Consider the following 15,142-nt stretch of genomic DNA (forward strand, 5'->3'; position numbering starts at 1 on the left):
TTTCCCACATTTCCATGTATCACAACGTTGTTCAATGGCCCCAGTCACGGAAAGCCAGGAGGAAGGAAGGAACTGATTTCACCCCACCACATGCCAGACTCTGGGCTTAGCGCTGCAATGGATAGGAGATAATTGATAATTCAACCCCCATAACCTCTTCTGAGGGTAGGAAGTGGAATTACAGATTGAGGAAGCAGAGGTTTGCAAAATCAAGGAATTTTCCCCAGAAAGAGGCAAAACCAGATCCTTTTTTAGGCAATCCAAGCGGTTATGGATATCCTCTAAAACTTCAGGAATTTTTTTTTTTAAATGTAAAATAGAAACCTATTAAAAACTAACACTTGGCTGCATGTGACTTTTTGGTTTCTTTTATGTTTCCTTAGGAAGCCAATTAGTCATCTTTATTTTAGTAACGAGGAGGTGAAATCTTTCATAACACGAACTTTTAAAAGTTCTTTCATAGTTGAAAAAAAAAAAAAGAAACATTTTGTTTCTGTCTCTCTCCTCTTTGGCTCCAACAGTCTGTGTAAATAGCTTTTGAAAAATAAGTAGTAATCACCGCTTCATACTGGAGACCAGACACCTGATTCCGAAGCTGTCTCAGGGGTCAGCGTGTGTGTGTTGGAATAACAAATCTGCAGTGCGTTCCTGGTTCAAGAGAAATGACCTCACTGTCCAATTGTAACCTACCTGATGCCTTAATCAGGAGGTGGGAAAAGTCTGTGGTTTTACCTCTTGTGTCATCCTCAGCCCTCTGCTGTCTTATTTTAGGCATGACCTTAGTGTTTTTTTCCAGAGTCCAGAGGTGGAATGACATGTTACTCAAGCTTACAAGATGATGATGTATCCCTTTTTTTATATTTAGCTGTAAATTTTATTCTACTCATAAACAAACCCACTTTCAGCCACCACGGTGTATCAAGGGAGAGTTGTTTCCATCTCCCTTGGTTTAATTTGGATACATTTGACCTAGAACAGCACAGTGTTTCCACAATAACATTTGAACAGGATGCTGCTGGGCTCCTCTGCAGGGTTCAGGGAGTTTTGGAGTGGGCCAGGAAACGACTTTCTTAAAAGAAACCTAAACACTAAGACCTGACAAGATAGGAAACTCTTATGAGGCTCCTTATTAAACGTATCTCTGTTTTTCCTTGCTTTCTTATTAATTTCTGTATCTCTTCGTGTTATTAAACAGTATCGGTTGACTAGTTAACTTAAGTTCATGTGCTAAATGAGTAACTCAAATTCAGAAGGCATAAAATAAAAACAAAAAATTGTTTGAAGGGGTTTGTTTAAGAAAGCATATGTAAATAAAAAATTAAATTAAATGTGTCTCCCAGGCACAACACGTTATAATTTTTAGAGTAGAACTTCATGGTATTTCATAAGGAAGCAAAAAAGGAAGGGAAATTATTATTCAGGCAGAGGGACAATAGTAACCTTTTATTTATTGAGACAGAGTTCAAAACCAGGCTCCCCAAACCCTGGGATCTGTGTTTGCTGAACTGAATACCCCACTAGCTATTTCCGCTCTCTTCTGGGGACTAGCCTGCTTTAAAAATGTGGGTCCAATATAATTAAAGTGTTTAATTTATAAGCTATAACCCAACATGATAATGTTTAAAAGTCTGCTTTATGTATTTTTACAAATTCTTAAAATCTCAAGGACTTGAGATAATTAGGACCTTTGTTTTTTAATGGCTTTCTGTGTGACCTCTTAGTGGTAGCAACTGATCTTGGGACAAGAGGGGGGTACATTTGGATTCTGTGCCCAGGATGGGCTCTCTCCTGTCCAGCATGAAGAGGAGAAAGCTCTTTCCTTTCTCTGCCTCAGTCGTACCTGCGATTATTTATAATGTTGACGTGGAAACGAAGAGCACTCGTTTGTCACCAGGATTGTAATTGGTGGATGAAAAGTCTTTATGACCGCAAAGTCCATTAACACTCTGTTTAGTAATTATGATGATTCTAAACACAACTAAGAACTAAGAAGTAATTTCAGCCCCTGCTATGCACGAGGGTAACACAAAGGTTACACGCCAAAGGTCATACCCATTAGTCATAAGAGCTGGGCCATCATTCTTAACAGAGTTGGGGTGTGTGTGCTCTGTGTGTGTGTGTGTGTGTGTGTGTGCGCGCGTGCGCCTGCAAGTGTGGGCTTGGAGAGAAAGAGAAAGAAATGGACATACCTGATAGTTACCATTTTAACCATTTTTTAAGTGCATAGCTCAGTGGCATTCCATAAATTCTCAGTGTTGTCCCACCGCCCTCACCATCCATTCGAGAACGTTTTCACCACCCCAAACTAAAACTGACTCCATTAAACACAAACTCCCCATTCCCCCCTCCCCTTGGCCCCCTATAACTACTTTTTTACTGTCCCTGTGAATCTGACCATTCTAGGCACTTCATACAAGTGAATCACACAGTATCTGTCCTGTTGTGTCTGGCTTATCTCACTAACAATATGTTTTCGGGGTTCATCCATGTTGTAGCCTCTGTCAGAATGTCATTCCCTTTTTTGAATTAAAAAAAATTTTTTCTTTATTAACATATAATGTATTATTTGCCCCAAGGGTACAGGTCTGTGAACTGTCAGTCTTACACACTTCACAGCACTCACCATAGCACATGCCCTCCCCAGTATACATCACCCAGCCACCCTATCCCTCCTTCCAACCCCCCAGCAACCCTCAGTTTATTTCCCGAGATTAAGAGTTTCTTATGGTTTGTCTCCCTCTCAATCCCATCTTCTTTCATTTTTCCTCCCTTCCCCCCATGATCCCTGGCCCTGCCTCTCAATTTCCTCATATCAGAGAGATCATATAATAATTGTCTTCCTTTGATTGACTTATTTTGCTCAGCATAATATCCTCTAGTTCTATCCACGTCATTGCAAATGGCAAGATTTCATTTCTCTTGATGGCTGCATAGTATTCCATTGTATATATATATATACCACATCTTCTTTATCCATTCATCTGCTGATGGACATCTGGGCTCTTTCCACAGTTTGGCTATTGTGGACATTGCTGCTATAAACATTCGGGTGCACGTGCCCCTTCGGATCCCTACATTTGTATCTTTAGCTTAAATAATTTTCCACTCCGAGTTTTTTTTGTTTTTGTTTTTATTTGTAATACATCTTCTCACGAGGTCAGTTACCATTTTTTTCTGGTTTGTAGAAATGGCACAGACAGTCCATTAGTCCCGAGTGAGAAGCAGAGCCTGCAAATTGTTAGAAAAATTACGTGGAGAGTCTGACTGTAAGGAAGAGGATAACAAGGCCACGAAGCCCCGCTCAGGAATGCCAGACCCGGCCGTGTGAGGCTCCTCCGTGTGGGGCGGATGGTGACGAAGGTCATAGCAGTCCTTAAGGTTGTCCCCGGGTCGTGGCTCAGGCCAGGCTTTGGATGCTGCTGGGTCAGCAGGACAGGGTCCCTTTCCATAATGGCGAGTTGAAGAGTTCAGGGAAAGCGGGTAGTCCGTTTCTGAAATGTTTCCCTTCCAAATGGTTAAGATTTTTTAAAAGTTTTGGGTTCAGTCATCTGAAAAATGGGCTTATGGGCCACGATTCATTCCAGAACGCAGGGCGAGGGAGGAGGCAAGGCAGTGGCCGCGTGAAAAAGAAGCAGCAGACGAGGCACCCTCACACGTGGGCTCACCTGCACTTTCTTTTTCTTCGACCTCACTTTCTAGGGCCGAGCATGGAAGGGATCTGGACTACGGGGCATGTGGATGTTGGTATCTCTGGGGGGTTTCTGCTGGAGTGCTGTGGCTAAGTTATCCTCGCTCTGCCAGAGGGACATTGTTGGCATATTTGGAACAACCAGGCACCCTGCCACGTGTCCCGGAAGGGCTCATGTGCCCTGACTCAGAGCACCTGCCCCTGGACTTTGTTTCCACTGCGGCACAGTGACATGTGGTCACTTGCTTGTTCACTAGGCTCAATGCCTGCGCGGTTTCTCTGTGCCATCTCTGGCCTTGTGGAGGGCAGCCGCCTGGGGAGGCAGACCCTCCACTGGAAATCTCGCAATCCAGTGAGTTCTTCCTGAGGAAGTTAAGGATGGCTTTCTGGAGGTGGCACCTTGCAGGCTGGGTCTTGAAGGCTACATAAGAGCTTGCCCTGCGGGGGATGGGAGAGGGTCCTGTGTGCAAGTCATGGGAGTCATGGGAAGGTTGTGACGAGTTGGGGATGGTACAGAAGTCAGCATGACCAGAGTATAGGCGTGGTGGGGTGGAATGCAAGGAGATGAAGCTGGGGGCGGGGGTTGGGGAATAGGCAAGGCTGATGTACCAAGGCCCTGAGGGTCTCCCCGAGAACTTGGATTTGGTCTTTGGTCTTTCATGCGGTAGAGGGCCCGTGAAGGTTTCTAGCAGGATAGTTATTTTTGTTGGAGGGGGCTAGAGGGAGTCCAGGTGGGAAGAAGGGGCAGGTGTCCCTCTCGGGACGGGGCTGAGCACCTGCGCCTGGATACATGTCTCTTCTTCCTGCCGGGATGGGACAACTGTGAAAGACATTTCAAAGGTAGAATCTGTAAGGTTGTACATAGGACTTGAGGAATGTGGATGCAATTTGACCATCACTGACTACTCGGTGCTCAGCGCAGGGCAAGCCCACAGCGGTGCCCAGTAGACGCTGACCGACTGACTGACTGACTGGACAGTTGTCTGCGTGGATGGTAAGAGCAGCACCAGCCGCGTCAGAGGGACAGCCCAGCCGTATCACGGTAGAAGAGCTGTTTGTGCTGTGTGTGTGCTCCCTGCCGGGTGCTTTCCAAACAGCCTATCTCCATGAACGCATTTCTTTCTTAGGACAGTCCCAGGAGCTTGGTGTGCTTTTGTCCTTGTAGATGAGGACATGGGGGCTTGGAGAGGTGACTAACGCCACTGCTTCAGTGGCTGAGCTGGGATTTGAACTCAGGCATCCACAGGGTACTCGGTGCCCTTCTCCACAGCACTGTGGCCTCTCCCCTTCTGGAGTTTCCTGGAACCTGCTTGTGTCAAGGCCCCAGGAGTGATGAGCAGGGCAACAGAACCAGCGGCGGGAGGCACAGAAGCCTGCCTAGGAAACCGTTTATCTCACGTAGACATACCATCTGAGATGACCTTAGTAGAAACAACAATGGCAGTAATAACAGCACTGCAGTCCTTTCCCTGGCATACGAAGCCAGCTTTGTAATGAAAATGGAATTTCTCTGGGAAAGAGTCCTAGAAAGAGATGGGCCTTTGAGATAAAATTAACAAATTGTAAACTAGCATCAGATTGTTTTCTGTGTGTTTTCCCTTGCAGGCTTGCCTTCTCTGTTGTGTCATTTACTTTGTCCACTTGGAGCCTACAGATCTGTCCCCCATCCCCCGCCCACCCCTGCCCCCTCCCCCACCCCGTGACCCAAAGGAAGAGGAAGGAGCATGCGCATCTAGGGGCAGTGGCACCCTACCTTGAGTTGACCCTCAACAAACCTGGCGGGAAGGGGAAGGGGTCCTCTAGGAGAAACATTGCTTTTGGAATGGAAGCCTGTGGCTTTCTGGAATGAAGGGTAGTGAGTTTGGTTTCCCAGGTGGCCCACGGGCTGGAACGTGAGCTCCACGGCTCAGGTGAGCGTGCCGTCATGGATCGTTACAGCCCCGGCTGAGGCTGTTGTTGTCATGCCATAGGTCAGAGTCACATAAAATAAACTCTTGTCATAACAAAGGACGCGGCAGCCAGATTACATCTCAGAGCTCCTCCACTCCTTTACCCCAGAGGACTCGATTTTCGATCATGGCAGTGTAGGGAAGGGCTTCTATTTTTATGCTGATTCCAACTAGGGGTCTGCCTGGCTCTTCCGCCCTTGTAAGTGGTGATAAATAGTGGTGGCCATAGCAGCATGGAGAGAGTGTGGCCTGGAAAGCCAGCCAGACTCTCTTGGCTCCCATTTTATGCAAATTCGCCGAACAGAATGCAAATGATTTCACAGTAATGTGGAAGGTGGGGGGGACAAGTGCTCATCTGTTTTCAGCGTTCTCCCTGGGCTTCTGGCAGCGGCCCCTGTAGAGGCACCGTGGGTAAAAGGTAGCTGGGAGGGAGGGGCTCCCACTGTCAGGAGAGACCTCACCTGGGATTTCACCAGGAGCAGCAGCTTTCCCTTTGGCAGCCTGCGAGCCAGGACTTCTGGGTTTCAAGAATAGGAAAAGGTCAACACGGACTAATGCCTTTTCAAGTCCTTTATGCCTCTTCTTATCCCGTGATGTTGCATGATCACAGGAGACATCCAAACACTTACCATTCTCACACATATCGACTGGGCATTTAAAAAAGTGTGCTAGGCATTGAAAAAAGACTCGCAAGCCTCCAAGTGTGAAACCATGATGAAGTGTGTCCCAGATCCCCTCCAGTGTCCGGCAGTTCCGTAGCCACTGGGCATGTGATATGTGGCTAGCCTGGATGGAGATGTGATTGGAGTATAAAGTACCCACCAGCTTTTAAAGACTTTGTGTGAAAAGATGAATGCAAAAATGTTTTATTAGTATTTTTTTTGTTAATTTTTATGTTAATTGTATGTTGCAGTGATAGTGTTTTGGATATATTGGTTTAAATAAGACTATATTAAATGTGGCCACTCAAAAATTTAAAATTATACATGTGGCTCCTGTTATATTTCTATTGGACAGCACTGGTCTAGACTGGTAATCGTTTATTACAAAGTGTGGTCACCTTTTTACTCCCATCTTTGGATATTATTACATAGGTGGGTAGAAAGAGCTTTCCTTTTGCCCAGACGGGGTATAGTTTAGACAGCTTTGTGGCACGCTGTGTGACTCTTGCCCAAGTGTACTCGCATCCAGGTTCTCGTTGAGCCCACGCTTGGTGCATGCAGGGAGGGCCTGGCCACACTTTTAAAGGTGAGTATCTTGAAGTCAAAGAGGAGGCTTGCTCACCTGCCTCAAGAGTTGGGGTTGGGAGTACAACATCAGACTTTCGACCGCTAGTCCAATGTCTGCTAGAAATAAACTAAAACCTTCCGGTAGGAATATTTACTTCGAGACAATAGGACAGGATCCTATTTAGAAGTAAATATGTCTGTGTTTGTGAATGTAGCATGTCCTGCCACGGACTGATATGACACATTCATCCAGGGCTGGAGCCAGTATTCAGTGGAAAGGTGTGACTCGTGTTTTGGGAACCATCAGGTCAAAGTTAGGGAAGGGTTTGTGCGTGTTGTCACGATAAGGGGATGCTTTCTTCTGTTGGAAGTCAGCTGGGGTCCTGTCCTGTTCCTGGCAGTGTGCAGCAAGGCCAGCAGATCTCACCTGCCAGAGAGTTCTGAGACTGAGTTGGATTGTCCACAAGATGGAAGGACAAAGCAGCTACCCTGGACAAAAGAGGCAGGGGATCAGATTCCAGGAGTCCCTTGTGAGTTATTGGACTCCCAGCACTTCTAACAGCAGATATGGAAGGGAGTTCCTCGCCCCAGGAACCAGTTCTCTGAATCTCTGGACATCAGCTAGGCGTCCTACCATTTAATTCAGTTTTGACATCGACTACCTGGAGTTAGCATCAGATCCCGAAGCCTGCCCTCTGCTTTAGATACCAGTGTCTGAGCCACCCACACTTCTGACCCACCAGTTATAAACCAGAGGTTCTCACTACCCCTTCCTCATATTTGATAATTTATTGGAATGGTTATCATTGGAGTGGTTATGACTCAGGAATATACCTGACTTACTACGACTGGTTTGTAATGACGGATACAACTCAGGAACACCCGAATGGAGGAAGTGTATAGGGCAAGGAATGGGGGAAGTGCCAGGGAGCTTTCATGCCCTCTTGGACTGTTCATCAACCGGGAAGCTCTCAGAACCCCACAGTTTAGGGGTTTGAATGAAGCTTCTATTATGTAGTAGGTATGACTGATGAAATTATTGGCTGTAGTGATTAACTCATTCTGTAGCCCCTCTCTCTCCAGAAAAGGTTCCGGGGATTGGGGCTGAAAGTTCCATCCCCCTGTCATCAGGTCTTGAACTTTCTGGTGACAGGCCTCCCCTCCACCCTGAGGTGATACAAGACCACTGGCCACTAACCATCTAATTAGCATACAAAAGACACTCATCAGTAGAGATTCCAAGGGTCTTAGAAGCTCTTGTGTCAGGAACTGGGGACTGAGGCTGCGTATATTATAACAAAAGATACCGCTATCACTGCTGTCATTCAGGAAATTCCAAGAGTTTTAGGAGCTCTGTGCCAGGAACGGGAGGTGAAGACCAAATGTATATTTCTTATTATATCACAATATCACACACTCAATCCAGACACAGGATGGGGGAGGTACACTTGTAGCGAAGAAGACGCTATCAAGGTCAGGAGTCCGTGGCTGGTCTGGCGGGTGAGATTAGCCCAGCACTGAGGGCCCCGGGGCCAAGAGCCCTGGGTCGTGTCCCAGCCTTCTGAGCCGTTTGCTGTTTGGGTGCGTCGCACGCTCCTCTGAACTTCCGTTTCTTCATCTGCAAATGAGAGAGTTGGATTAGGGGGCCTCTCACTAGATTTGTGATTCTCTAAGTTTCGAAGGCTGGGGAATCAAGTAGAGTGGTATTAATATCCAATCAGTGATAGCATTGGGGTTTGGTTTTACTGCTTTTTCTTTTGTCTAATATACTCGGGGGCGCCTGGGACCCATGGTAAATACCATCACTGGCTTGGAACAGTTATTTGGCCCTGAATGAGTCAGGGGTTGGGTCTAGGATTCCCTTAGAGCTTTGGCCGGTGCACCGGTGTTGTAGCGTAATGTCTACAAACATGTATACGTATTTCTCTTTCCTGGCTCTCTTCTCTTCACCCCTGTCCTTTCTGTGAGTCATAATTATTTCTTATCTGATCTCTTGAAAGTCTACCTGTTGTGCAGGTAGTAACTCTCCCCCACGTTGATCAGATGCCGTAGAAAATCACTGCTCATTCTCTGTCTGCAGCTGTGTTTCCTGCTTTGTACCGCCTATGAACTGAAAGCTCCTGGGCTATCCACGAAGACTTAAGAATTTCACTCCTTTCCTTTGTAAAAACTAGGTTTTAATTGCTTTTGGGAGGTGTGGGGAGACAAAAGCCCATGGATCTCGAAGTAGCTATGTACTTCGTAGAACATCACCCCAGGACCACATTCCCCCACTGAGGGTTCCAGCCACCTCTTCCGCCTCATTATACTTTGCCGAGCGCTGAGAAGCCTGGCATCGTTTCTGTTGGAATGAAAAGATTGGCAGAGCTGCCCGAGACAGCAGTAGCACAAAACACTGTGGCAGAAGGTTTGGTCTATACCAAGGCAGCCAGAGTATTAATTGCATTCTCTGTGATCACAAAAAAAAAAAAAAAAAAAAAGGCGCTGAATTATTCTCTTCGTGTTTTAAGAATGACAGGTTTTCTCTCTGCCAGCTCTAAGTGTCGTGGTATCACATGGCAAGGAGATGCTAGATTTGAAACAAGAAGTGTCGAAGTGAAGATCTCTGGTAGGCAGCTAGTTCTTAGAAAAAGATCTAAAGATGAGTTCTTTCAGAGTGGGTACCTGTAGAAGATAGGGAATGGGGGGGGGAGGAATTTGTCTCCATAAATTTATGTGGTCTCTTATATTTTCCCATTTCGAGATCTTGTTTTAAATTTTGAAATGAGACATTGGAAGTTTCTAGCTACAGTTTGTTTTTGTGGGTGGGTTAGTGAAAACGTGGTCAAGAGGATTTTGAGATGTGCTTATCTTCCCCCAGACCCTGTACCAACAGGCTGGGGAATAACCAAATGTCTGCGCCAGGCACTCACCCCCTTTGGGCCTCTGTCGGGAGCGTACCACGTTCACAGCCCACGCTGACATGTATGCCACCCAACACGTGCCCGGACCTTGCCCGGTCACCGTCACCCCCAGACCCGCAGAAGATATTTTGTCAAGACTGTTTGTGAAGATTTAACTTGGTTGGGAGGAGAATAGATAAAGCAGGTGTCAGCCTGTGTATTGGGGATTTTCCTCTGATGAAAATTGTTGTTCTGTGCCACACCCCACCCTCCCTTCACAACCCCGAAAAAGAGAAGTATGTGCATTGCTGGTGTTCAGGGTTTGAGGGTGTTTTGGTTTAAAGTGCTCCGGGGATCAGAGAGCATTTCGTTCTGGGTAGTGTGCTCCGGAGAAGTGTTTTGGTTTCATGTGATTAGACCTGTCTCACCAGTCCTGCTGCTTGGGTGTTCTCTCTCTCTCTCTCTCTCTCTCTCTCTCTCTCTCTCTCGGGCGGCGGGGGGTGCAGGGGGAGAGCGTGCAGGGGAAGCAGCCGCTGAGAGCCTGGCTGGATGCTGGTAGGGGGAGGCTGGGTCCCGCCGGCGGCACTGGAGGCTTCGAGCCCAGCTCCACTCTTCTGAACTTGTCCTGCCAAAGCGAGGCTCCTCCGGCAAACACCGGCTTGCGGTGGGAGAGCCATTGCTGACATGACTTGTCATCCGCAACGGGAAGATGCCAGATCGTGAAGATCTTCCGTCTTCGGGCTTCTGAGCCCACTCTGCTCAGTAGGGAGCTCGTTTTCTTTCCTGGTGCATGGTGTGGGACAGCGCTTCCCTCCGTGGAAACTTCTGCAGCAGAAGCCTTTTCTGACAGTTCCCCCTCCCCGTACACACACCCGTTTCACCCAGAGTCAGGGAGAACTGTTAAGCCAGTCCTCAGTGCCCTATCTCGTGGCCGAAGGACCATTCATTTAAGATGTGGGAGAGAATGGCTCTGCCACTCTCACCTGCTCAGTGCCACGCTCGAGCCCCTCTTCTGTGGGGGAGCCCTGCTCTGTGATCGGAGTGCAGGGCCCCGCCTGGGACTGTGGACGTAAGGCGATATGTAAAGCCTGCATCATTTCTAACCCACGTTCCTTAGTTCAGAAGAATAAAACCTTTCTAAAATATTGTACTTGTTTCAGTGTCCGCCTTAATCTATCAGATTGCCGTCCATTCATATCTATGACCATAAAGGTTACTGTCCAAGTTGGGACCTTACAAGGGTGACAGGAGGTGCTATTAATTACTACACTGGGACATCGGGAGAAACTGGGATGCTCCCAGGCATGGGCAGCTATAGGCATAACCCTGAATGTATTTACCTTCTTAAGGATCGGGCATTACTTTTTTAAAAAAAGTTTGTGCTGAATTCTTTCTGCATTTTTCTGGAAACCAAATGGGACTGTTTTGTAGGTTTCCATGTTGGAACAAACCACCCTCCAAACATCTCCCTGAGAACCACTCTAACTGACCTGTGATATCTTTCCCTGGGTCTTGTCTGGACTCTGTGTTTCCACGCCAAAGAGACAGCCCCATGGAGCTTTCCCGTTCTGTCTCACTCCTGTGAGGTCAGCACTGCTCCCAAGCTTCTTGGGCTGGAACCCAGCTTTCTTCCCGTGGCATTCCTCTGCTTCACAAATACACTCCCTTGTTTAGGAGACTAAGATTAGGAAAAAGAGACATAAAATAGGCTCCACGTCTCTTTCAGTATGGTCCCCTTCCACTTTCCTCCATGGGAAGGGAGAGCATCTAAAACATTCATGTTCTGGTCTGTTTTAATGAGGAAGAAAAAAGAATACTCACGAGTAGTCCAGGACCTCAGTGGATAGTGTGACAGAGAAGGTTCCAGATGAACGCAGTCGTTGTAGGCTGTTTGCTCACCTTTGTGCTGTTGAATGGGCTTTTGGGTGCTGTACCTTTGCACGTTGGGAGAGGACACCTTGGTTTAACTGCAAACCCCAAGAGGGTGTTTTCTCTGTTTATTCCTCCTTCTGTGAATGATGCCAGGTGCAGCAGGCTTGTGGAGCCCTGGACACCTGACAAGTATCGGTTTCCAGAGCTGAGGAGGGCCTGTTGAAGGGCGCTAGGCCGCATGTGCCGGTAGCTGTCCAGCTAGGTAATGCTCCCATCAACACGGTCCTGTGAGTCCTTGATAAGAAGAGTGATGACTTTTTGAAAAACACAGAATATTTTTCTCACAACCATGAACTTCCATCTCCTCGGTCAAAATGATAATACACTTTGGGAACAAATGAAGAATGTAAACCCAGCACATGCGCCTCAAGAATTTGACATCGGAAGAAAATCTGCTTCATCCCACCAAGTAACTCTTGTGAAAACCTCATCCTTTTTTTTTTTTTTTTTTTTTTTTTTTTTTACTTTTCAATGTGCAGCTAAATTAGGCCACAGGAAAAGGATATCGTACCTTCAAAGAGCCAGCGGGGTTGGCTGGGTTCTTTCTATTCGTGGAAAACAGCTGTGGGTGCCGGGCGTAGAAGTCAGGCTTTTTGTTCCACGCTGAGATGGGGAGGTTTGGTGGTGAGACGCAGGGCTCTGCTGTGGAGGAGGGAGCAGACGCCGAGCGGCTTTATCAACATCTTCTCGGCGTTTGAAATGTGTTGATAATGACCTGGGACAGAGAGACGGGTGGGATGCGGGTGGGAGTAGGAAAGGAACATTCCTCCTACACAGCGCGCACGTCTTCTCTTGTTTTTCTGTCTGTGGTGGCTGCAGATGAGGTGAATTAGGTTATTTGTTTCCCTGGCCTTCTACCCGGCACGGGGGTTTCTCGAAGCCCGTAGGGGCTGTTGGCCTGCAGGGCGAAGCGCAAAGGAAGTCCGTGGAAGGAGGGCCGGCTTGAGCAGCGGGCGACGTGCTCCTCCTTCCATCGCACCCCCTCTCTCAGGTCCAAGGCCACCAGTGGGATTCAGCTTGGGTTTTGTTGAAAAGGATTGCTGCTCTGACCCTTATTATGGGTAAGATGCGGCGGCATTTTCTTTGTTCCAAGTTAAAAACCAGGGTTAGGAATTCTCTTTTGCTTTGAAAACCATGTTCTGAGGGGGCATGCTGAGTAGATGGCTTGGAAGGCCTTTGAATACTGTTTCTCCCTCTCGTTTCCTGACTTTCTTTCCAGGGACATTCTCTACTCCCACAGTTTCAGTAGCGTGTACAGGTGGCTGATTCTCGAATGGCTGTCTCTGCAGAGTCCAGTTCTGCCCATGTGTACTGTGTCCTGATGAACCCTTCCTCCCAGGTCTCCTGTGGGCAGCACAAATGTAACATATCATCACAAATACTTAATGCAGGAATAAACTCATTATCCTTCCAGAACCTTCCTCGGACTCCGCCGTTCGGCTCCACGTGGGCACGGTCATCCCCATCACCCAGAGGCAGGACTTAGGATGCCTTTCTTGTGCTTCTGCTCAGGCCATGCATGGAGCGCCAAGCCCTGCCATCCTCGGTGACTTCCTAGGCTGGCTGCCACTGCCCTTAGTAACGCTTGCCTCTGAGATCCCATTAACCTGCTCCAGTGTCTGCTCCTTCCAGTTTATGCCTTATAACAGACTTGATGAAAATTCTTCCCTGATTAAAAAACAAAGAGGCTCCTCTTCTCCTAGAAGGAAAAGGAGCTTGCTGCTAAGTTCCTCCCTTGCTGGAATGCTCGTCCTTCAGCGGCCCCTGCTGCTCCGTAGCAAGGTCGGCCAGGCCTCAGACCCATCCTGTCTTCTCTGCTCTGGGCATTTTTGTTCCTGCTGTTTTTAATGCTCATAGTGCTCTGCTTCCATCCACGTTTTCCAAAATTCTGCCTCCACTTAGGCTCACTTCCCCTGGAGGAAGGAAGGTGTCCCTATTGAAAGCGACTCCGCTCACCTCTACATCTCTACCATGCTTCCAGCCTTCCCTGGGCCTCCCTTCCAAGCTCTGATTCCGCTCTGAGGCACAGATGTTTGCTTTCCTTGTCTTTCTTCCTCTCCTAGGCAAGAAGTATGTGGAGGCCCAGCCCCACCTCTTCTGCATTTGTCTGTTCACCCCTGTGCCTGGTGGTCTCATACTAATGGGTACTCAATGACATCTGCCAAAGGAATGACTCAGCGAATGAAGGATAGTGGTCTTGCCGTCCCTTACTTTAAGATTCGTTCACTTCCCTCCTGGCTTCATTCATTCATTCAGCAGTTGTTTAGTGAGGGCCCGCCTCAGTGCCAGGCATCTGGCTCCAGCAGCAAGCAAAGCCAAGATCTCTACCAGAAGGTGCTTCCATTCTGCCTCCTTGCCAAGACTCCCCATCTTTGCAGTCACCCTACTCAGCTCTTGAAGAAACAGAACTGCAGTTATTTTCAATATTATTAACTTTATATTTTGTTATTCTGTGAATAAACCTTTCTGCCAAGAAGTTCTGCCTTCTTGGTGGTTTGCAACTTTGAGGATCTTGTTCTTAAAATTGGCGATGTATCCCCGTGGCTGGGAGGGGGTTGGAAACGCTACTTCTTTTCGCTGCCTGACAACCAAATCAAGGCATTTTGCAAATTGCTCTGAAAGAGTGACAAAAGTCTCCTTGATTTTGAGGTTTTTTTTTGTTTTTTTTTTTTAATCTGCAGCATCGAAACTTTTGCTAGACCGCTGCCCCTGGAGTAGGAGCAAGGAAGTGCTCATCTTCCTTGGTTAATTGCTACATATTATAAAACAAAAGCAAAAACAAAACAGCAGTGAATTACATCCGGGCATCACTAAGAATGGAAAACAACTGTTTTTCAAAGTTTGATCTGTATGTTACCAATAAGGAAGAAATTTATCCTTTGTAGTATAGGTATATGAAATTAGGGTAGTAGTGTTCGTGGGAAACAGATTTATGGAGAAAGTGCCTAAAATTTTTATTGGATCCATATCGTTCTCTATTTGTGATTTTGAGTGACTGTTGGTCACAACACACAGACTCGGAATAATGTGCTGTCTTCATGTAGGACGCTCTAGCCACAAGTTCTTTTTTATCGTAGCTGCAGTGAAACGGTATTTGTGGAAAGATATTTCTTTCAATGCCAAAACGCAACAATTTTGTTTTCAAATTCCTGAAAACTAAAAAAAGAAGTCTTGGTGACATAAATGTTCCAAATTCAAAATGTCCAAAAGTGAACTCATCAACTTCCTCCTTGAGCTGCTGTTCTCTGTCTGTTCTATCTGGGTAATGATATCACCATCCACCCAGACAAAGCCCATACTTTTAGATCATTTTCAACTCTGTTTTCTCGTCTGTGAGGTAGAACTTTCCTGGATGATGTCTGGAGATCCTTTCCAGCTCTAAAAATCTATAGTCTATAGTTCCATTGTTCCTTCTTGACAAGAATTCCCCACACATCTCAAGCCCACCTTTGAAGGGTCTCA

General features: G+C 47.0%; 1 protein-coding gene across 3 annotated transcripts in view; it reads left to right on the forward strand.

Moving 5' to 3' along the window:
• The window catches only part of BCL2 (BCL2 apoptosis regulator), a 162,781-nt gene that overhangs the window by 14,633 nt on the left and 133,006 nt on the right, over nt 1-15,142 (forward strand). The gene's annotated exons all lie outside the window — the stretch shown is intronic.

The sequence above is a fragment of the Lontra canadensis genome, unplaced genomic scaffold (genome assembly GCF_010015895.1).
Source record: "Lontra canadensis isolate GAN:19392208 unplaced genomic scaffold, GSC_riverotter_1.0 scaffold44, whole genome shotgun sequence".
Lineage (NCBI taxonomy): Eukaryota > Metazoa > Chordata > Mammalia > Carnivora > Mustelidae > Lontra > Lontra canadensis.